Genomic DNA, 13,435 nt, shown 5'->3' on the forward strand with positions numbered 1-13,435 from the left:
TGTTGACTCTGAAATTTCTGACTATTTGCCATTCTGCTAACTGAGAATTCAAGTGGAGTATCACTCAAACGACACCCACATGGTTTGCTGCTTGTAGACTAGCTAAGAGAGTTGAATATTTAGCTTCTATGTTGGAAGCCTAAAAGTTTAGTTGCAGGACAACATCAATATATTTTCTTATGGAGAGATCAATAGAATTCCCACCGTACTATCCTACCAAGTGGAGGACCCATCCATGTAGACTTTCCATGTGTTGGGGCAATTTCCCTAGGTCAAGTTTGACCAGTTTGACTAAGCTTGAGTTTAGTCAAGTTTGAGTCAGGATTTGAGTTTTGATGTTTGACAATATAAGGAGATTGCTGAAGCAATCGTCTGATTGTGGAGATGGTCAAATGATTGACCAGGTTGATGAGAATATAAGTCAAGTAGGTCAAGGTTGACAGAAGACTTGATTGGGAAAGTCCTAACTAGAGGTTAGGCATTTGGAAAGTCCTAGTGAGGAACCAGGCAACGGGAAAGTCCTAGTGAGGAGCAAGGCAGGAGAAAGTCCTGGTGAGGAGTCAGGCAACAGGAAAGTCCTAGTGTGGAGCCAGGCAGGAGAAAGTCCTGGTGAGGAGCCAGGCAACGGGAAAGTCCTAGTGTGGAGCTAGGCAGGAGAATGCCCAAGTGTGATCTTAGCAAAGGAAAAGTCCTGGTGAGGAGCCAGGCAATTGGAAAGTCCAAGTGTGATCTTGGCAAAGGAGAAAGTTCTGGTGAGGAGCCAGGCAATTGGAAAGTTCAAGTGTGATCTTGGAAAAGGGTGTAAGTCCAAGCATGTGGTCTTGGCAAGGTAAGTCCTGGTATGACTTGGCAAGGAAGACCCAACAACTAGGATGAGGCCGAAGGAAGCTCCTGAAGGCAAGGCGTGAAGGATGGGGAGATATCCGAGGGATGCAAGGCAGATGGAGGAGGCTAGAAGGCTAGTTCAAGGTTGGTCAGATGTGGCCAAATGCTAGACATGGAGATCCAATAGGTCACGGTTGACCGGAAGTTGGGTTTGGGACTTTTGACTTGAGTTTGAGTCAAGTTTAGAGTGTTCAATCGATCAGGCGATTGATTGAACAAGGTTCAAATCGATCGGTCGATCGATTTAGACTATGATGTGATTGTGGGAAGACCCAATCGATCGGCCGATCGATTGGGATATGAAATCGTGAGCACAAAAACTTTCCCAATCGATCGGGCGATCGATTGGGAGTTGCCAATCGATCGGGCGATCGATTGGGAGCTGCCAATCGATTGGTCGATCGATTGGGCAGTAGAAGCTCTCACGTTGTCACTAGAGCACAAAAAGGCGTTGAATCGATCAAGCGATCGATTCAGGCAGTCCCAATCGATCGGTCGATCGATTGGGAAGTGACCATTGCATAAGATACAGGTGATGGACGACTGCGATGGAGCGGTGCTGACGTGGCAATCGATTGGAGGCACTGTATATAGCCTAGGAGGAGCATTTTCTTCGCTAGATCTTTGCGATATTCTCCTGCGAGCTTACAACGATCTTCACAGTAATTTCTACAGCACTCACGCCAGTTCTTGAAAGCACTTGAGGAGAATCTTCAAGGTTCAAGAGGCAACAACAAGTAGCAAGAAGAAAGGTATATTCACTTGTATTCTTAGAGTTTCTTCTTGTATTTGTGTTTATGTTGTGTGTGAGTTTGTATTAGGCTTCTCCACCTCCGGCTGTGATCGAGAAGGAGGTTTTCATAGTGGAGGAGCGTGTCGTGTGTGGATCCTTGGATTAGTCACCTCTTCTTGAGGTGGATACCAAGTAAATCTACTTGTTAGCGTTGTGTGAGTCTTGTATTTTATTTCCACTGCATATCATCATCAAGATGCAACCAATGAGTGTGCGACGAGACGCTATTTACCCCCCCCCCCCTCTAGTGGGTACATCGGTCCCAACACCATGTACTTTCTGTTGGACCCTTACGACCGGTTAGAGGGGGTGAATAACCTGCACAATAAATTCAAACAAAATACCTTCCTTGAAACTTATAGCTTGATTAAAATAAACACTTGCATAAAAAAATTAAGAACCTAATTAAAAGGAAGAGGCACAAAAAGTGTTACTTGGTATGTAATCAGCGGATTGCTAGTCCAAGAAAATTAAAACTCAGTAAAAATCTTCTTTAGGCGAAGTAGCCTCTTACAGTAGTTAAAGCTCACAATTACAAAGCTAAACTCAAATAGAATCTCTTACAAGTGTTGTTTTTATCTTCTGGGATCAGGATTGTATTTATAGCCTTAATCAGGGGGCCTGAAAGGATTCTAGGCACCTGGAGGGGATAAAATTTTATCCTCATCACAACGGATCATCACAGCTGGCAAAGCAATAAATTTTCTTGTCTGGGCGCCTGGACCAAGTCCAGGCGCCTGGACCGAGTTGTTCTAGCTCCACCTGGGTGTGAGCCCGGGGCGCCTTGGGTCCAGGCGATCCGGGCTCCTGAACCTAGTCCGAGCACCCGAAGTCCGGGCACCTAGAATAGCTCCGGTTACCCAGACTAAAGTCAACTTTTAGTTGACTTTTCATCCTGGTCTTCCGCTCCGGATTCGCTCACTTGGGTGATTTCAGCCATCCGGAATAGGACTCACCCAAACTCATTTTCTGACCTCTAGAAACCTTCCGCTCTGGCTTCTCGTCCCTCGAAACTATTGCACGCTTTCTTCTCGTCCTCCAGCGTACTCTTTCGCAGCATCTCATCCTTTGGATGCACCGAGCCCGTCAACTCTCTCCCGTGCTGTCCTTCTCGCTAGCTACGTCTTTCGCTCGACCTCTTATGCTCCTAAGTTCCTACACACTTAGACACAAGGACATTAAAACATAACATGGTCTAACTTGACTTGGTTGATCACATCAAAACTATCTTATGGTACTTACAATCTCCTCCTTTTTGATGTGAATAATCTCAAGTTAAGTTAGGGTAAACCACAAACAAGTAACAATAAAAAATGTAAGTACATGAAAAAATGTACCCTCCCCCTAGACTTAATCTTTAATTCTCCCCCTTTGATCACACTAAAAATGGGGTATTCCATGAAAATAACTTTAAAATAAATTTAAATCAGAGTTTAAGGGATAAAAATAAGAAAAAAAATCACCAAGTTTTAATTTCAAAAATCTAGATTTTTGTAACAATTTTTAGAAAAAAAGATTAGAAAAAAAATTGACCATAGGGAAGTAGAAATATCCAGAGCTATGAAAATTTTCATGAGGTTATGGATTTCATATAAGCATTAAAAAAATATTTTATAAAAAATTAATTTGTTTTTTTTTAAATGTTGTAATTTTGAAAATTTTTAACATTAAAAACATTATATTTAGATAAATAATTAAAAAAAAATCACCAACAGGCAAAAAATTTCAGAAATTTTTTTTAGATAGAATATTGAATTCCTCTTTCTCGGAAAGATTATAATCAAATTTATTTCAACAGAAATTATACGAAAAAAGTTATTTAGCCAATTCTAAGCAATAAAAATATTAAATCAATTCAAATGTAAGACATGTATAAAAAATTCAATTCAAGCATGATTTTTGAATCCAAAATAGATTCCTTCCTACCGGATTAATAAGAAAATTTTTCAAAATATGTTTTGGTGATAGTTTTCTGATTTGGTTCTTATGATATCTATAATATCAATTAAGTCCTGAATAATTTTGAGCTAGATAAACATGTGAGCATGTAAAATTTTTTAAATTTTCTATTTATATTTTCAGCTTTTCATTTTCAATTTTTATCTTGTCGAAATCTTCTAATTGATAGGATGTTGCTAAGGTTAGTTTGAATGCATCATTTTCCTTTTTATATTTCTATTTTCAATTTCTAATTTATAGGTATTTTTCGATAACACTTTTACAAATTTAAATAACTAATCAGGAGATAGAGACCGTACTTGACTTATCTTGTCAATTTCTGATGCCCCCCTGTAGAGCTGCTTTCTTCTGATGTTGCTCCCCCTTCATCGATACTCTCGATGCTCATTGTGGAAGAGCTTGCTTCATCATTGTCTTGGAGACTTGCCATCAATGCAAGTCTGGGTTGGGATTCAATCTCTGACTCTGACGACGTTTCTTCCCATGTCGCTTTTAGATTTTTATATTTTGACTGGATCAGTTTCTTTTTCTTCTCCTTGTTCTTCAATTTGGGGTTGTTGTCTTTGACACACCCTTCTTCATTGTAGTGGTAACATCTTATCTGTATTCTTCTTCTTCTTTTATTCTGCACTTGACTAAACTTATTAGTTTTAAACAACTTTTTGAATTTTATTACCATGAATGTTGTTTCATCATTGTCGAGGGACGTTTCAGATTCTAGTTTATCCATTTTTACCTTTAAGGCAATGTTGTGCTTGGGCTCCTTCTTTAGATGTGCACATCTAGTTTTATGAACTTTAAATGTAAAAAATAACTCTTCTAAAGTACTTACCTCTAGATCCTTGGAGATGTAATATGCATATACTAAGGATACCCATTTAGAAATCCTAGGAAAGGCCTTAAGTGCGTACCTTAGCAAATCTCAGTTGGTTACCTTTTCTCCTAGATTCGTGAGTCCGTTGATGAGTTCCTTGATCCTTGAGTTAAGGTGTACAACGATTTCACCTTCTTATAATCAGAGGTTGCCAATCTGGTTCTGGAACAGATCCTGTCTCGCTAGTTTTGCCTCTGAGGTCCCTTTGCGTAGTTCCAAGAATTTCTCCCAGAGCTCTTTGGCTGACTCATAGGCTCTGATCCAGTTTACTTCTTGAGGTGGTAAAACGCTTAGTAGATGAAACTCTGCTTTGCTGTTTTCCACGAAGTTGGCTTGGTCCTTTTTGTTCATTGGTATTCTTCTTTACCCTCTGGTGCTATAGAACCAAATTTTATAATTAGTAATAAATCAAAATTTATCTTAAAAAATACCTCCATCTTTTTCTTCTAGTTCGTGAATTTCCCCTCGAACTTCGGTGGGTAGATGCTTGGTTCACCCATTTTTTGTGCTTCAATCGACGGTTAGTCCTCTTGAAGTATCCTGACTCTGATACCAATTGTTGGACCCTTGTAGCCAGCTAGAGGAGGGGGGGGGGGTGAATAGCATGTACAATAAATTCAAACAAAACACCTTCCTTGAAACTTATAGCTTGATTAAAAAAATACTTACATAAAAGAATTAAGAACCTAATTAAAAGGAAGAGGCATAGAAAGAGTTAGTTGATTTGTAATTAGTGGATTACTAATCCAAGGAAATTAAAGCTCACAAAAAATGTTGTTTGGGCGGAGTAGCCTCTTACAGTAGTCAAAGCTCACAATTACAAAGCTAAACTCAAATGGAATCGTTTACAAGTGTTATTTTTAGCTTCTGAGATTAGGGCTATATTTATAGCCTTGATCAGGGCACTTGGAAGGGTTCCAGGTACCTGGAGGGGAATAAAATTTTATCTCCATCACAATGGATTGCGACAGTTGGTAAAGCGATAAATTTTTTGGTCCAAGCACCTAAACCAAGTCTGGGTGCCCAGACTGAGCTGTTCCAGCTCGATCATGGTGTGAGCTCGGGGCGCCCTACTTCCAGGCAATCAGGGCACCCAGACCAAAGTCAACTTTCAGTTGACTTTTTCCATGTCTTCCACTCCGGCTCCTTCGCTTGGGTGATTTTGGCCATCTGAAATAGGGTTCACCCAAACCCATATTCCGGTCTTCTCAAGCAACCTTCTGCTCTAGCTTCTCATTCCTTGGAATCGTCACGCACATCCTTCTTGCCCGCCAATATACTCTTCCACAGCACCTCATCCCTCAGATGCACCAAATCTGTCGACTCTCTCCCGTGCCGTCCTTCTCGCTAGCTGCATCTTTCGCTCGACCTCCTATGTTCCTAAGTTCCTGCACACTTAGACACAAGGACATCAAAATATAACAGGGCCTAACTTGATTTCGTTGATCACATCAAAACTATCACAGGGTACTTACACTTTCTAGCTCCAAGTTGTGAACTTTAGTTAGAAAATTAGCTAAGGTCTAGGCCTTGATAGTCGACTGGGGTTGATATTATATATCATGCTCACTTAGCTTCACAGTCCACTTGATTAGCCTCCTTGAAGCCTCTAGATTAAGTAACACTCTGCCAAGCTCACTGTTCGTGAGAACTATAATCTAGCATGAGAGAAAATAGGGTCTCAGTTGGCGAGCTATCAGAACTAGCCAGAAGGCTAATTTTTTAAAAGTGGTGTAGCGACAATCAACATCTTTTAGTAAATGACTTAAAAAATACACATGTTATTGCTCACTGCCCTTTTGTCTAACTAGCACCGACCCGATAACATCCTCAATAGCGGACAAGTACACCCAAAGTTCCTCTCTTGCTATTGGCTTAGAGAGAAATGATAGACTGGACAAGTAATCTTTGTGTTCAGCGAAAGGATTGTCACAGCTTTTGTTCCACTGGAACTTATGAAGCATTTTGAAGAATGAAAGGCTCTGATAAGCCAACCGGGAGATAAACCTTGAGAGTGTCATGATCTGCCCACAGAGTCACTGGGCTTCTTTGAGATTCCGAGGAGGGGCCATATCTTTAAGCTAAGACTTTCTCCGAGTTGACTTTGATTCCTCGTTCAGTTATCATATAGTCATGGAAACGACATTTCTTGACACCGAATAAACACTTGCTCGGATTTAACTTGCGCCCATACTTTCTCAGTGTGCTGCAAGTTTTCTCAATATTGGTGATTGGATTTGCTGCTAGGGTGGTCTTAATCAACATATCATCCACGTAGACTCTAATATTTCTCCCGATTTACTCCTAAAAGACTTTGGCCATGAGTCATTGTTAGGTTGCTACTGCATTCTTTAGTCTGAATGTCATGATATTATAGCAAAAAGTTTCGTTGTAAGTAATAAATCAAACCTTCTCTTGGTCTTCCAAGGTGAACAGAATTTGATGATATCCCTGATAAGTGTCCAGTGTGCAGATCAATTCATACCTTGAAGTAGAGTCGATTAGTTGATCAATTCCAGGGAGAGGATAACAATTTTTTGGGTAAGCCTGGTTGAGATCCTGAAAATCAACGCAAACTCGCCACTTATTTCATGGCTTGGGCACCAATACCACGTTGGTGACCCAAGCAAGGAACTGAACTTCTCATATGTGTCTTGCTTCCAATAGTTCATTAACTTTCTCTTGGATGATCTTCTTTTGGTCTATTCTGAAATCCCTCTTCTTCTGCTTGACTAGCCGAGAGTCAGGTAGGATGTGAAGTTGGTGCTCCATATCAATAGGGATACTCTAGTGATCTCTTGTAGTAACCAAGGAAAGATGTTCTGATTTCATGTAAGACATGAAACCAGACTCTTTTTAAGTTATGGGGGGAGATCAGTCATGATATAGGTGGTCGCTTCTGGATGATCGGGGTGAATTTAAACCTCTTCTTGTTTTCCAACCAGTTGGGTTGTGGGTGCCTCATGGGTTGTTTGTACTTTTGCCTCTTGGTTTCGGTGGGCTTTGAGAGATTTCATCCTGATGATATCTACATAGCATTTCTGAGCGGCCAGTTGGTTCCCTCTGACTTCACCCACTTGGCCTTCCACCGGGAATTTAATTTTTTAATAGAAGTTAGAGACGGTAGATCGGAACTCATGTAGGGCAGGCCTCCCTAAAATAACATTATAGACAGAGAGGGCATCCACTATGATGAATATAATTCTTTAAGTTCTCATATGGGGCTTGGTTACCAAGGAGATGACCAGTCTGATCTGGCTGAGAGGTTGTACTTCATATCCTGTGAATCCATATAAAGTTATTGTCATGGGCTAAAGTTCTTTTTAGTTAATCTACATTTGGTCAAATGTTGTCTTAAAGAGGATGTTCATAGAATTCCCCATATCTATAAAAACCTTAGCCACATCACAGTTGGCGATGGTGGCTTTAATGACGAAGGCATCGTTGTGAGGGACTTCCACTCCCTCGAGGTATTGAGGCCCAAAACCGATCTAGGGGCCCTCTTCTTGTGTCTGGTTGGAGTTGACTTCGTGGATCTTGAGTCGATGACCATGAATCTCTCGGGCCTGGTGGGAGTTTCCATTTGTGGGACCTTCGAAGATCATGCCAACCTTTCTCAAAGTGGCATTACTTTGATTTTCCTCTTGTCAAATCTGAGAGAACTTGAGCTCCTCGATTGAGGAAAGGACTTGATTACCTAATTGTTGAGGAGTGTAGTTTTGTTGAATGGAGGGGAAGGGATAACTACTTGCTATCTGATTGGCTGGTTAGCCTCTTGATGAGGCTACCGACCCTCTTCAGTCGCTCGATAAATTTCCGAGTGTATTGGTGATAGTCCTGAGTGGCATGCGTTTTTGATTTATGGTATGAGCAAAACATAGGGGTGATATACATTAAAGGGGGTCTGCGAAGGAGGTCTAAGCGACCTCCATATGCTGGACTGCTCTCTGCTCTTGGGTCAATGGGGATTTGGTCAGTACTGCTTTTAATACAGAGTGGGCAACATATCCTTGTGCATTGCCTAGAAAGGGGGAATTGTAGTAGCAACCTCCTTTCTTTGAGCAACTTGGGCCTCCTCGACGTTGGCATACTTGACAGTCCGACCTAGCATATTGTCAAAATTTTTGGAGGGCTTCCTTACTAGAGAATGGAAGAACTTACCATCCATGAGTCCTTGTAAGAAATCACTCATCAATATCTCAGTAGTAGCTGAGAGGGCATACAAAGTGGCCTAGTTAAATCGCTTGATGTATGATTTCAATATCTTTTTTGCTCCATGCTTGAGGGTGAACAAATTCAGCGAAGTTTTTGTTAGAGTGTATACTGAAAGCCTAAGCTTTTGTAAACATTTATTTTGAATAAAGAATCACATTTGGTCAAATTATCTACATTTGATTGTAGTTGTTCAATTAATTTATATTGTAGATAACATAGTATGTGGTGTCACATACAGAAGATAATGTTATCAGTACCTTATAAATTATAAACAGTAGCTCACGACCAAAATGGAAAGGAACAAATCATTAGAAGGTCGTAGTGTAATTAGGAATTAGTTTATCTTAACTATATAATTACACTAGTACACTTAGAGTGTATTGAGTAGGACCATTAGAGGTTGTTTCTTTTATACTGACTTTATAAAGGAATAAAAACCTCAGTTATTATGGAAGTGTGTGCTCTTAATCCTAATATAATAACAAGCACATATATTTGATATTTATTTCTTTAATTTATCAATGGGTGAGATTTAGTTCGATAAATCAATAAGCCCGATAAGTTGGGAAATGATATCACTTATAGTGTGTGTTGTTGATTATAAAAGGAAACTGTGTCCTAGTGATCTAGGTTGATAATGTCCCCAAGAGGAGCTCATAAGGATTGTCATGTTAAACCCTGCAGGTGGACTTAGTCCGACATGACAATAAGGTTTAGTGGTACTACTCTTGGACTAAGATGTTAATTAAATGAGTTGTCAGTAACTCACTTAATTAGTGGGCATTCGACATCTTAAACACAGGGAGACTAACACACTCATAATAAGAAGGAGCCCAAAAATATAATTTGGGATTGGTGCGGTAGTTCAATAATAGTTCTCTAGTGGAATGAATTATTATTGATAAAATTAAGTTGTGTGTTCGGGGCAAACACGGGATGCTTAATTTTATCGGGAGACCAAAACCAATTCCTCCTCTCGGTCCCTATCGTAGCCTCTTAGTTATAGAGTACTATACCCACCTTCATACCCATGGTGTAGGGGTCGGCCAAGCTAGCTTGAGAACCAAGCTAGGGCCGGCCAAGCCTTGGTCCATGGGTGGCCGGCCCTAGCTTGAACCCAAGCTTAGGTGGCCAACCCTATTAAATTAGAAAAGAATATTAATTTTAAATTTTTCTTATGTGGAAGATATAATTTATTGGAGAGATTAAAAATTAAAATATCTCTTTTATAAGTTTCTACAAAAGATTAAAGAAAGAGATTAAATCTCTTTCCTTATTTGTAGATTGGAAGAGTATTTTATTTTTCTTCTTTGTAAATTATTCACATGTTGAAAAATTAAAATTATAGAAATTTCTTTTTATCAAGCATGAAGGGATTTTAAAAGGAATTTTATTTTATTTTTAATTTTCGGAGACAAATAAGGAATTTTAATTGGTTGATTGAAAATTGCCTTGTTTGCTCTTCCATGAGGTGGTCGGCCATGACATGATCTATTAGGAAATTTTATTTAATTTTTCTTAATTAATTCATTTCAAGGAAAGTTAAGAAAATTTTATTGTAATTAAATTCCTTATTTGGCAAAGCTAAGGATTATAAAAGAGGGGGTTTTGGGTGCCTTCAATGTGAACAACCTCTATTATTTTTCTCCCTCTTTTCTTCCTTGGTGTCGTCGGCCTCTTCTTTTTCTCTTCTCTCCATCTTTATGGCCGAACCTCTCATCCTCCTTGGTGATCAAGTGGTGGCCGGATTTAAGCTTGGAGAAGAAGGAGAGAAAGCTTGCATCCCTTGGAGCTTGGTTGGTGGAAAAAGATCTTCAGCCTTTGGAAGCTTTGTGCTTGGCCGAAACTTGAAGGAAGAAGAAGAAGGTGCTAGGTGGTCCTCGTCTCGGAAGATCGTTGCCCACACAACGTCCGAGATTAGAAGAGGAATACGGTAGAAGATCAAGAGGTCATTATCTACTAAGTAAGGTATAACTAATATTATTTTCCACATCATGTTAGTTTTATCTCCATGTAAAAATACCAAATACAAGAGGCATGCGATTCTAATATTTCGAATTAGTTTTTGATATTGTGTTCTTTTATTTTTCTTTTCCTTGTGGTTTGATTGTTCCTTTTGGTTGACCTAAAGTTATTTAAGGAAATTAAATATTAGCTTTCCTTAAAAGGCTTTGTCTAGGCGGTGGTGGTTGTTCCCATATCCAAGAAGGTCATGTGCCTCGCCATGCAGTCTTGGAAGCCAATTTTGGAAATTAATATTTAATGAAATTAATAACCTACATGATTTGGATCGAACGTGTTAAGTTCCGCAGGAGATCCAAATCTAAACCTAAAAGAACAATTAAATTAAACTTAGGATCAAACGTGTTAAGTTCCGCAGGCGATCCGAGTTTAATTTAAAAGAACACATGGTAGATAGGAAAAGGTTCAGACCTTTGTACAAAATTTTTGTACAGTGGAACCATTAGGTTTTCCGAGTAGCAACCAACAATTGGTATCAGAGCTAGGGTTTTGCCTCTGTGTATTTGGTATAAGTTTAGTTATGCACATGTCATACATAATTTAGGCAGGTTAATAGTAGGATGTGCTAACTTTGTGGATGCAGGATTCAACTATTATGACTTATAGTTATTATGTGTGTGATTGGACCCTTGGACATGTCAAGGGCATTTATTGTGTGTGCATGATTGTATTATAAAATACAGCAGGAGCTGTATTTAGTTTTATTAGGATTTTATTTTTTGATCTAGATACATGTACATTCCTTCGAGAAATATAGGATCGAAAAATGTAAAATTCTATTTATGTCGCGGATTGAATCTTGCATGGCGTGGAACCTTTTGAGAACCAGAGGCGCAGCGGAACAAGGAGCAAGATGGATGCGACAACTAGACCCGGTGGCAGTGGCCAAAAATGGCAGCAGTTAGGGATGACAACACACGGAGGACAACAATAGATAAAAGCCATAATAGTTGAAAATTAGTTTTTCTATTTATTGCTTTTATACTGTGCTGTGTGTGCATGTTAGTATACATGTTTAGTAGGCTAGCATAGTCAAAATTCCTCACTTTAAATAACTAAGTGAGAGAGGAATTTTAAATAAATTCCACGGTCTCCATTACTGGTTTGTAAGTGATGCAAACAAACTTGCGCGTTGGCTCTGAGTGCCTTCCTCCATATCGGATAAATTTGTTTGTGGATCATTAGAACAAACTTCCATTTTGGATGACTATAGGAAGTTAATTAAGAGCGTGTGATCTTCCCCATCGGAAGGGGCACAATCTTATTAATGGACTTAGTGTCAAGTAATGGTATACACTTAGGCACGTCTAATAGTATCCTCCCCATCGAAGTCACTGTTATTATTCGTGTGACCAAAGGAAACCAACTATTAATTTTATTTGTCAAAAAGTTAGGTTGACAAGATAATAAAATTAATGGGTTAAACCCTCCTTTTACAAATGTTGAATTTGTATACGTCCATACTATCGCGGCATACAAAATTCACGGTGTTTTAAGGTGTTGGTTAATTTAAAATAGTATTGTTTGAGGAATCAATATTATTCTAAATTTAAAATTCTGACCAAAAGTTATTTGTGATTCTTAGGATGACTTTCAACCCACTGGCCATCATACTAAAAGAGAACAGACTTACTGGTCCTAACTACATAGATTGGAAAAGGAACTTGGACATTGTTCTAACTGCTGAAAGCTATAAGTTTGTACTGACTTAGCCTTGCCCTGATACACCCAATGGTGAATCTACCCAAGAGGAGATTGAGTATCATAGGAAATGGGTAAAAGCAGATGAGATGGCGCGGTGTTACATTTTGGCTTCAATTTCAAATGTATTGCAACATCAGCATCAAGATTTACCAATAGCCTACGATATTATGAACAATCTCAAGGAACTCTTTGGTCACTAGGATCAGACCTCTAGGCAAGAAGTCATGAGAAAGATAATGACGGCCACCATGCAAGAGGGTACTCCTGTGAGGGATCATATCCTAAAGATGATGACTTATCTGAATGAAATACAAATTCTTGGAGGAGAAATTGATGGGGAAACCCAGATCGATATGATCCTCCAAACACTACCTAGAAGTTTTGAGCAATTCCACCTGAATTACAATATGAATAAAAGGGTATATTCATTGGCGGAACTACTGACAGAACTTCAGGCAGCAGAAGGTTTGTTCCGTCACAATTCTCATATTCACTATGCTGAAAATGATTCTACTACTAAATCGAAAGGAAAGAAGAAGAAGAAACAAGTTAGCTTAGCAAAGAAGGTGAATAAATCTCAGAGTACAGGACCTAAAGCTGGAGTGAAGAAGCCGAAGGGCAAGTGCTTCATCTGCAAGCAGTCAGGGCATTGGAAGGCGGACTGTCCTCGTAGGAATCAAAACAACAAAGGTATATCTCATGCTCTGGTTGTTGAAACATGTTTAGCGGTGTTATCTACCAGCACCTGGTGTGTAGATACGGGAGCCACTGATCATGTCTGCAATTCTTTGCAGGGGTTCCAGGAAACCTGATGACTATATGAAGGAGCGATAACCGTCTACATGGGCAATGCTACTAAGGTGGCAGCTGTTGCAGTGGGAGACGTCTACTTATCTTTTGATAGAAATAGAAAATTGGTTTTAAGAAATTATCTTTATGTACCCAGTTTTAGAAAGAATTTAATTTCAGTTTCTAAACTGTTT

Source organism: Zingiber officinale, chromosome 10B (assembly GCF_018446385.1).
Source record: "Zingiber officinale cultivar Zhangliang chromosome 10B, Zo_v1.1, whole genome shotgun sequence".
NCBI lineage: Eukaryota > Viridiplantae > Streptophyta > Magnoliopsida > Zingiberales > Zingiberaceae > Zingiber > Zingiber officinale.